This window comes from Ochotona curzoniae, unplaced genomic scaffold, assembly GCF_017591425.1.
Source record: "Ochotona curzoniae isolate NIBS_2020 unplaced genomic scaffold, NIBS_Ocur_1.0 scaffold_4701, whole genome shotgun sequence".
In the NCBI taxonomy this organism is placed as follows: domain Eukaryota; kingdom Metazoa; phylum Chordata; class Mammalia; order Lagomorpha; family Ochotonidae; genus Ochotona; species Ochotona curzoniae.
This window is the reverse complement of record NW_024467122.1, coordinates 14,243,161-14,254,307: the sequence shown is the minus strand read 5'-3', so window position 1 is coordinate 14,254,307 and position 11,147 is coordinate 14,243,161. Positions and strand designations below refer to the sequence as shown.

General features: G+C 48.4%; 1 long non-coding RNA gene across 1 annotated transcript; it reads right to left on the bottom strand.

Moving 5' to 3' along the window:
• Positions 1 to 761: 761 nt before the first annotated feature.
• Positions 762 to 10,218, bottom strand: LOC121149297. Its single transcript, XR_005882637.1, has 2 exons — positions 10,066 to 10,218; positions 762 to 956 (listed from the first exon to the last, which is right to left on the bottom strand). It is a non-coding gene; the product is annotated as an uncharacterized LOC121149297 (long non-coding RNA).
• Between the last annotated feature and the right edge of the window lie 929 nt (positions 10,219 to 11,147).

Sequence of the window (11,147 nt, the reverse complement as noted above, 5' to 3'; positions counted from 1 at the left end):
AGATTCAGAATTTGGGGAGGGAGAAGGGTAGCGAGGGGTGGGGCAGGTTGAGGCCCTAGCGGCTCCACTGCAGATCAGCTGGAGGTGCTGGGAGAAGCCAGTGCTGGGCCCTGCCCCTGACTGTGGTGAAGATCTGGATGAATTTCTAACTCCTCTTTCATCCGGGCCTCCATCTGGCTGTCACCATGAGCTGGAGAGTGACGCAGGGTGGGGTGCATCCTTGTCTCTGTCAAGTGCTGATCTTTACAATAAAGAAGCTTTTTTTAAAAAAGCCCTGAGGCTTTTTCTCCCCCCCCCCCAAAACAAATTAATTAATATATGTGAAGACTGTTTGGTTTTTCCCTTTATTGTGGGGATCAACTCAGCCTGTGTTCTGCCACCTGAAACAGGTGTCATAACCAGAACAGTTCAGACTAGGCCCAACGGCCTGAACCAGGCTGCTGCCACCAGCAGTCAGCTCAACTGTTAGGCTTTTTAACTGCTGGACTTTGAGCATAACTGGATAGCTATTACAGAATTAACTAAACACCAGACTTTTGTTTTTAATTATCCATTATGTCTTAAAACTTAAATTTACCTGAGAATGACAGATGTGCTATCCTTTGAGAAAATACCTGATTTTAAGACACTGGCTAAATCAAATGTAAGCTGTATCAAGTAAATTCTGGGCAATTTTAAACCTACGTACTATCTACAGCCCTAAAGTAACTGTAAAGAAGGAAATGTGGACTGTAGTCCTGCTGAAGAGAGACACGGACTCCTTTTGACATGGAATGCAGAATTTATTGAAAGAGTCTGAGTACCTTGCTATCGTGGGCAACTTCTCAACAGGTACCTAAAGTGAAAGAAAAAAGAAGGCTTAAAAAGAACATCAAGTTTTTATTTAGAGATCACAGATAATTAAATTATAAAAGTACTTAACTGATATGCTTTTATTTCCGACTTTATGAAGAAACCTAAAAAGTAAATAAAGATGTAAGTAAGTGATCAATGTGTTTTTAAGCAAATGAAACCATGAAGCACTGATCATTTCAGAAAATGAAGCAAATCAAGACTAAATCTTTCATTTTGTAAAAAAATTCACCTATCAGAAAGCTCATCTAAAAACTCAGAATAAATTCCAAGTGGAAATGCACAAGACTAACTCCTAGTACTGTTTCCTTTTCAATTCCTTACGTGTATAAATGAGACCCAAAAGAAAATTAAAAGAGAAAAAAACTAAAACAAAAAAAACCCAACAAATTTTCGTGAACCCAACCATATCCATATTTTCCCATGCCTAGAATATTTTTGCCACCAACCTGCCGAACAAATTCCTATAAGGTTACTGTCAGATTTCTCCAAGCTCAAAGCCCATAGAACTATTAAAAAACAAAACAGCAGCACCAGGGACAGGCACTATGGCATTAACGGGTTAAAGCTGCAGCCTATGACACCAGCATTCCAAACCAGTGCTTTCCAGTCCTGATTTGCAGGTCCAATCCTGCTCCCTCTTAAGGCCCCTGCACCCAGTGGGAACCCCAGGTGAAGCTCTTGGTTCTAGCATGGCCAGCCTGAGCTACTGTGGCCACTGGGGGAATGAACCAGTGGATGGAGATCTCTCCCGTCTCTGAAGCTGTGTCTTTCAGAGACGCTAAGTGTAGCTGCTGATAACCCCAACAAGGCAAAGCTTTCATTCTGCCACTGGCCATTTTCATGCATGTATTATGAGCCTTACTGTAATTACTGTGGCCACTTGGGGAGTGAATGGACAGAAGATCTTCCTCTCTCCTCTGTATGTCTGACTTTATAAGTCATACACATATATAGAGATCTCAGTGCAGTAGCCTAGAGGCTAAAATCCTCTCCTAGCATGCATCAGGATCCCACATGGGTGCCAGGTCTAATACCGGCAGCCTTGCTTCCGGCCTGGGAAAGCAGTCAAGGGGGCCCAAAGCCTTGGGACTCTGCATTCGCATGGGAGACCCAGAAGAAGCTCCTGGCTCCTGGCTTTGGATTGGCTCAGCTTCGGCCGTTTAGGCTGCTTGGGAAGTGAATTGGTGGACAGAAGATCTTCCTCTCTGTATATCTGGCTTTCCAATAATAAATCTAAAAATATTTTTAAGATGGAAAAAGTGAGAACTCATTATATAAATGTTCTATTTACTATATTCACTGCAAGATTAAGAAGGTATAACTGATTGTTCTTCAAAAAGATATTCCACACTCATGGCCAAACTCACTTCTGCTCCAATTACCGTCTGACTTATCCCTGCAGTAAGTGCACCAATGTGGTTGAGCAGAGTTCTTACATATTTCCAAAAGAAAAATCCTCTAAAAATGCACACAGATGCCCCCCTGTTCAGACAGAATAATAATTTGTTGACAAACTGAACCGTTTCACCAAGGAAAGAAAAGGCAAGCCACAAATGTTGTCAAGTCAAGCAGGAAGCGTGTCTGACAGCAGGACGCTTCCCTCCCTCCTGGCTGGCCTCTCCTGATCCCACCGACTGCATGTAAACATGGCATGCCAGTTTTCTCCCCTAGAGATATTTGGATGGCTCCCAAACTGAACTTACGCAGAAGCTTTAGACATGAAACTCAACCTAGTCTGCTGCAAAATTCAGTCTTTCCCCTAGATGGAAATCTGACAAAAGAGGAAGTCCATGGACTGCAGAGAAACAAGTTTTGTGGCTCAAGTGTTTACTGACAAGGAGGTAATAGGGAGGAAACTGCTGACGTTTGCCTTGGGCTGCCACGCCCTCAAGGCCTTAAGGTTAGAGGAATCAGAAACAGGAAGTAGTATTTCTTTTTGTTATGCTCCTTCATAAAAAAAGTCCCCCTCTCTTCCCTGATCCAAGCCAGTAAAATTACATGAACAGAAACAATCTGAAAACCAAACATATATATAAAAAAGAAACAGAATTTTACTTTGTCTTAAAGAAAACTGAGCAAAAAACAAAACATTTTCTTTGGTTTCCACAGGCTTTAGGTAATAATAACTACAAATGAATACAGAGCCCTGTATAGGCCATCAGAGTCACTGAGGTATAGCAAGCCGAAAAAGTTAAACCAACGAGCCCCTCTCTGCCCCTGCCCTCTGCCACCACTACTGCCAAACCACCAAGGGCCTGTGCAAAGAACAAGTGACACCGTCCCTGTGTGATTCCCCATAAGGGCACAGCTGTAGGAGCACAGGATGCCTAGTAGAAGCCTTCAAAACTGCCTGCACACTGCCTGGTTTATTCCCCAGCCCCGGCTTTAAGACAGCAGGTTGGACCCAGAGGAAGTACTGAGGCCAAACCTGTGGGCACATCATCACATTTTTTTTTCTGCCAGCCATTTATGATTAGACCTCTCGTTAAGATATTAAAATCTGTTAAAATCTGATCACACCCAACAGGAACAGCAGCAACTTCCATACGTGCTAAAATTAGAGTCAAATGTTTGATTTTCAGATTTTAAGAAGTTGACCTTTTAGGGACAGCTGCATAACAGAACAATGGGAATTCCTATTTGAAGTATAGGGTACTGGACTGAAGCCTTATAATAGTCAAAAGCTACACATATCTAGTCTCATGTTATACTCTGAAAGCAAAGCTCGTGCTGTGAGGTATCCCAAGCACAGAGAGGAATGGCTTATGATCACCAGGACTATCTGGTTTTCAAACCCAGTGTTTCTACCTTACGATGCTTATTGAACCCAACGTCTGCTGAGCTGCTGTGGCTATTGAGAACCTTGGAGCTGGGAGTACACAGCAGCTTGTTGAGCTGTACAAAAGCCCGCTGTGCGCCTGACGCTGCACCTTAGCTCCCCAAAGCCCACCTGTATTTTTTTTTTAATCAATCTTGAGGCCAAGTCCTTGCCAATCACAGTCACCATGGATCGTTTTCATGAAATACCATTTTTCAGTCTCTATTTGCATAGGCACTTTTTAAAACGAAGAAGCTGAAATTATGAGCTAACTAACCTACTGAGCCAGGTGGCACATACCTACATATATATTCATTCATGTACCTTTAGTCCTGGTCAAACTCTACAACTTTATGCCACAGGTAATAAGGCAGTCTGTAAAATGAGGTCTTGTAAGAAAAACAAGCCCATGGTGGTCAGACATCTTAAAAAGAAGAAATTCTAACAAAACTTCTGACTTGTGCACATGCCCCTGTGCCTCACTGTGCATTACTGCTTACATGCTCTTCCACCTGACCCAATTTCGAAAGCCTCAAAGTGATGTCATTTTAAGGGACTAAGCAGGATGTTGCTGAACGTATTAACTGACAAAGCACATTAGAACTGACACAATCTGCTTATTAAATATCCAGCTAAAAACACTGACTGCACACGTGCATGCCCCATTAACCACCCAGGTGTGTGACAGGTTCTAACCCTACAAAGGTGGGAAGCCAGGACTCAACTGGCAGATCCTCCACTTCCCATTCAGCTTCCTGCCTGTGCCTTGGGAAAGCAGTGGAGGATGGCTCAAAGCCTTGGGACCCTGCACCCTTGTGGGAACCCAGAAGCAGCTCCTGGCTCCTGGTTTCAGATCAGCTCTGCTCCAAGGGTTGGAGAGTGAACCAGTTGATAGATGATCTTTTGTGTCTCTTCCTGTGTAAAACTGCCTTTCCAGTAAAAATAAAGGAAGGAAGGGGAAAAGGAAGAAAAAACAAAAACCAACCAGAAGAGAACGACACAAGGCTTACTCTGGGGAACTATGGCAAGGTCCGTGTGGCAGCAGCACAGCATACCCGACTAGGCACTGCAGTGGGAGAAGGCTCCGAGCCCAGGGAAGAGTCAGCGTGCCCTTAGTGCTGCGTGTGGGCATTCACTCCCTCCCCTGGACGTCACTCCCGCAGCACTACTCCACACATGAACGCCACCCCAGAATGCGCAAGCACTCCCTAAACGCCTGGCATCCTTCCACACACTGTACATGTACGGACTCAGCAACGGTAATCCCAACCCTGTCAGGTGAGTCCTATTATCAACTCCCATTTTACAGAAAGGACAGACAGGAGATGAAATCTTCTCTACAAAAAACCATGGCCACGCCTATAAGTTATGACACAGGAAGGACTCCCTGTTCTACACAATTCCTAAACCTATGATTCTTACTGGGGCACATGAAAACCTGAAATCCTACAAATAATGCAAACGGTCTAGGAATCTTTGGAAATCGCAAAGTCTCAGAAGAGAAGTTAATGCAAGTGAAGCAGTGAACACTCACCCAAACCCGAACGCTGAAAACCAGCAGGGCGGCACTGACCTCTCCCCTGACGGCAGAGTGTACACTCACAACGGGCGTGTTCTACACGTCTATCTAAATGAGAAAATGGCCTTGACACACGTGACAAATCAGCTCAAACCAAGTAAGCTCACAAACTACCCCAAAAGGGTTAAGTTTTATAAACCAGTCAGGATCAAGGAGCAGATTTGACAAGGGCAGACCAGCAGAGCAGGCAGTGGGTTAAGCTGCCTGTGTGGGGAACAGAAAAGTAGCTCTGGGCTTCTGGCTCTGGCCTGAGCCAGCCCTGGCTGAGAGCATCTGGGAAGGAAACCAGAAGGTGAACATTCTCTCACTCAAATACATGAAAAGCAAGCATTAACAACAAAACAAAACCACATGGCAGGGCCTGGTGGCGTGGCCTAGCGGCTAGCGTCCTTGCCTCGAAGGCGCTGAGATCCCGTGTGGGCGCCGGTTCTAATCCTGGCAGCTCCATTTCCCGTCCAGCTCTCTGCTTGTGGCCTGGGAAAGCAGTCAAGGACGGCCCAATGCTTTGGGACCCTGCACCCGCGTGGGAGATCTGGAAAGAAGTTCCTGGTACCCGGCTTCGGATAGGCGCAGTACCTGCCGTTGCGCTCACTTGGGGAGTGAATCATCGGACGGAGGATCTTCCTCTCTCTCCTCCTCTCTGTATATCTGACTTTGTAATAAAAATAAATAAATCTAAAAAAAAAAAAAAAAGCCCAACATGGCAACATTTTAGAAGGATGATGATCCTTTCATCCTGGAAAAAAGTCCTAGAAAATACTGCATCCACACAGATGGTTTACTGAAGCTCAATATTAAAACATTATATGCTTGGGCCTGGCGCGGTGGCGCAAGTGGTTAAGGTCCTCGCCTTGCACACCCGGGATCCCATATGGGCGCCGGTTCTAATCCCGGCAGCCCCGCTTTCTTCCAGCTCCCTGCCTGTGGCCTGGGAAAGCAGTCAAGGATGGCCCAAAGCTTTGGGACCCTGCACCCGCGTGGGAGACCCGGAAGAGGCTCCTGGCTTCGGACCAGCATAGCATCGACTGTTGCGCTCACTTGGGAAGTGAATCATCGGACGAAAGACCTTCCTCTCTGTCTCTCCTTTCTGTATATCCGCCTTTCCAATTAAAAAAATAATAAAAATAAATCTAAAAAAAAAACCATTATATGCTAGACGGTTAAGCGATGGGGAAAAGGAAAAGTCAAAACAGCTTGATGAAATATTTCTAGGTATTAAATTATCTGTTCTCGCTGAAGAATTCTATTAAGTTTTAGAATCTTAAAGAAACAAGCAAAAATTAAAATGTACATAGACAGGAGGAAATTTTAAAACCAGATTAAGAGTGTGATTAAAAGCTGAGTTCCTAAAAAAAAAAAAAAAGTGGAGTTCCCGCTCACACTCCAACTCGCACAGCCCAGCAGGAGCCAATCGACAGGGCAGACTCCTGAGTGCCCATAGCAGGGCTCCCTGGCACACTGACAAGCCACAACCCACAGTGTTCCCACCATGCCCTTCAGCCACGCAGCCCTCCCACACTGGGTTGTTCACTGTCCCATACACGGCTGTTCTTATATAATAACATCTTTGCTCACAACTTTCCATTCAACCAAAACATCTTTTCTCCCAATATCAGACTACAATCTCACTGTCTTTAAAAAAATCTACTACAACTACCACTAAATTCCTTTCTGCTTTCCTTTCTAGACCAGTTTGTTAAAAATCACAGCTGATTTATGCAGGGGGCTTCAAAGACCATGGGAAAATGGAGTTTAAAAAATAAGTATTTTGGCGCAAATTTTTTTCAACTCATGCAGTTTTCCTCATACACATATTTCATTAACTTGTTACAATCCTTCACCTATGGCATCAGAGGCCATTAGAGAAGTCTTCTCTTCAAAAACTATTTAAATTGCTTAACTCTTTGGAAATAACTACTTTCCACATTTAAGTATCTTCTTTCTTTTCCTGACAGTGAGTTTGCTGAACAAAGAGCTTGCCAGAAAGCTATGAGCTAACCTAGATCCACTTGAACATAAACCCTCCTGTCATTCCAGGAGGAGTTTTATCTAGAAGAAAATCTTTATCTCCAACCCCTTGTGCTCCTAAAAATAGCAGTGAGATCTAACATGGCACAGTGAATTATGTAACTTTCAAAAAAATAGCTAAATCTTTAGAAAAAGTAGCAACATGTAACACAGTAATGAGCTGCATTTCTGAACATATACTGACATTTACAGAAATAACCATGCAGTTAAATTCCACCGTTTTTCAAGACACAGACTCATACAATTATGTGGCCAATCTTGGTGACAGAAGGTAATGGACAAAGTAAAACTACACACCAGGAAGCAACAGCATTTTCAACGTATCAGCTGAACCTGTAGTAGTTTGCGTCACCATCCCACAAAATCAGTCCATCTAAAACAAGGGAAGATTTTTAAAAATTTTGTATATTTTATACCTTATTGACTGTGAGACAAATGGTCCATTAAAAAGAAAAAGAATCATACACACAAAAAATCATTCTGTTCCTAAAAACTCATCGCAAGATTTCGACGTCAGAATTTCAGGCCCGGCACCATGGCCTAGCGGCTAAGTCCTCGCCTGGGATGCGCAAGGGCCCCATATGGCTGCCATCCAGCTCCCTGCCTGTGGCCTGGGGAAGCAGCAGAGGACAGCCCAAGGCCTTGGGACCCTGCATCCACGTGGGAGACCTGGAGGAATTAAGCTCCGGCCGTTGTGGTCACCTGAGGAGTTAATCAACAGACAGAAGATCTTCCTCTGTGTCTCCTCTGTGTATATGATTTTACAATAAAAATCTTAAAAAAACAAAAAACTCACAGATGGCTAATAAGACCCATAATTTTCCTTGTGTCCAGCAATACAGGATTAGGTACTACTTTCAAAACACAGAAAAGGGAACCACATTAACGAATAAATAACTCAAAATGAAGTCCTAATCTTCAGATTTCAAAGGCATTTCTCTGGTAGCCAGCAATTTTACACCCTTATGTGAAACCTTTATCACACCATTCTTTCAAAATAGTTTCATATCAAAGAAACATTTTAAAAAATTGGACAACCTTAATTTTGTAGAAAATATTATTTTAATTTTTGCTTACTGAAATGTTACCAAAATGCAATTTTTTTTTCAAAGTCAGATACACAAAGAGGAGAAGAGACAGAGAGGAAGATCTTCCATCCGATGATTCTCTCCCCAAGTGACCACAATGGGCCATGGCCCATGTTGCACCAATCCAAAGCCAGGAGCTAGGAACCCTGCAGGTTTCCCATGCAGGTGCAGGGTTCCAAGGCTTTGGGCCGTCCTCTACTGCTTTCCCAGGCCACAAGCAGGGAGCTGGATGGGAAGCAAGGTTGCTGGGGTTAGAACTGGCGTCTATGTGGGATCCAGGTGCGTTGAAGGTGAGGACTTTAGCCACTAGGCCATGGCGCTGGGCCCAACTGCTTTATAACTTTCTTAAAAAAAAAAAAAACGGGGGGTGGGATGGAGAAGGGACAGCCCATTAGCTCAAAGACTAAATCCTCACCTTGCAAGCAGCAGCATCCCATAGAGGTGCCAGTTGTGAACCAGCTGCTGCATTTGCCACGAAGCTTCCTGCCTGTGGCCTGGGAAAGCAGGTGAAAACGGTCCTACCCTTTGGGACCCAGCACCCGTGTGGGAGACCTGGAAGAAGCTCCTGGCTCCTGGCTCTGGATCAGCTCAGCTCTGGCCATTGCATCCACTTGGGGAGTGAACCAACGAAGGAAAGATCTTTCTGTCTCCCTTCTCTCTGTATCAGCCTGTGCAATAAAAATAAACAAATCTTTAAGACACTGCTTCATTCCTAAGCACCCTCACTTACAAGACCTTTTCCATGTTATAATATTTTATGTAAAAGATCAGGATGTATTCAGTGTTCTCCATGAAATTACTGAGTGTTATTAGTTCTGAAATGAAAGCACACGATGGGCACACACGGCCACATGGTGGCTCCTAATTTTAGGATTTTCCTGTAAAATACAGCGTCATGTGTTACAGAATCCGACTCCCTGATTCCCTCCCTTACACTGAATGTGCAGAGAATTTCTTCAGGGTGGCATTCCCGGAAGAAGGCTAGGACTGAGCCCAGAACTCCTCGGATGCACAACCCCCAATCCCAGTAACCGTGACATCTATTCATTCCCTTTGCAGCCTGGAGCAACACCACCGCATGCGGCAGGTTTTCAAACCGAGGTCCTAAGGGCAAGCACCCAGCCAGCAGACAGTTCTCAGCAAAACCTCAGCCAATGCTCTAAAAACGGGGCGCTGCTGCTGGCCTCAGACGCCCGTGGCCGAGCGACACTGTCCAACCTACACAGCATCGTGTCCGCTTCTACTGCGATTCCAGCACGTGGAAGCCTGCATGGTGCACCGCGTGTCCAAAACGTCTCCGGTCCACGACGGACCGCGGGGGTGGGAGAGCTGCCTTTTCCCCACGGGGCAGCGTGGGGAGCGACGCGGGAGCATGCGAGAGTCCGAGCTGACCCCATGCCGAAAACCCGAGTCCACGCGCGAGGCTGCCGGCTCCCGCGGCTGGAGGACACCTGTCACCCGCACTGCCCGGGTACATGGGCACGTCAGCTCCCACAGGCAGCGCAGCGCGGGCGTCACCCAGCCGCCTCCTCTTCCTCGTCTCGCTCGCGCCCAGCCCGAGACGAAGCCTCGCCCCTTGCATCCCGCCCCGCGCTGCGGACACTCAGCTGCCATGGCCGCCGCCGCCGGCCCCCTCCACTTCCGGTGCCGGCACCGCCGCCGCCGCGCCACCCGGACCCCCGCAGCCGCCGACTGACCTCTCCCACAGCCCCGCGATGCGTCCGGCCTTCACGCGGAGCTGCCCGGGACGGCAAAAGGGAGGACTGCCGCCCCCACCGGATCCGGACGCCTCTCCCTCCGGCCCACACACAGAAAAAAAAACCACTGGCGACGCGGACGCCGCCGCCAGGACAAAATGGCGCCGGGAGGCAGGCGGCGCGCAGGCGCCTCGCGAGCATGGCCCCGCCCCCAGCTGCGGTCCGGGTTCCGTCGCCCTGGGACACCCGGCCACCAATCGCTGCGCCGAGCTGCTCTTCCTGACCCCTCGGCGCGCCAATCAGGGCTCAGCCCAGCACATCCGGAGTCGGCCGGGCCAATGCGGTGCCAGGGTTTGCTCGCTCGCCCTCCGCATCGGCCAATAGCGTCCGTCCGCGGGGCCGGCGAATCACAAGTAGAAGATGTCCTACCTGCTGTTTTGCGCACCAATCGGTGAAGTTTCGGAGCTGCATCCAATGAGAACGGCAGGGAGCGGGCGCCAATCCGAAGCGGTCGGGCGTCACGGGCAGCCAATCGGAGTTCGTGGAGGAGCGAGTCTGCTCAACAGCTTGTTATTTGGTGGATTGTGGCAGTCAATCGGGGCGAGCGGGGGGACCCGGGGCGCAGGAACTGCCGCGGCGGCCGGGAGCGCCGCTGCCCGGACGGGGGCCCACGGGGGTCCGTGGCGCGCCGGACTCGGCCGAGCTGACAGCGCGCGCGGTCCGCAGCCGGTAGGCGGCCAGGAGGGCGGCGGGCTGGCTCAATGGACCGAGCGGCAGGAGCAGCTGCTGCCGCCCGGGGTCCCGGTGCAGTCGGGAGCTTGGGCGCTGGGGCAGGGTGCGGGGTCGGGGAGGGGGCCGACGCGGGGCGGCCAGTGCCGGGGAGCCGGGGCCGGCCGGGGAGCGGCGGCTGCACGAACCGCCGCCGCTTCCCCCCCTCCGGCTCCCCGGGAAAATGGCTGTGGGGCTGGCCGCGCCGCTAAGTTTTGCTTGGGTGCGGGGAGCGGCGGGGGCTGCTCGGAGGAGCCGGCTCCCCGATTCCCCGGCGGAGCCCGGCAGCAGCCGAGAGGCCGTGGGGGCCGGTC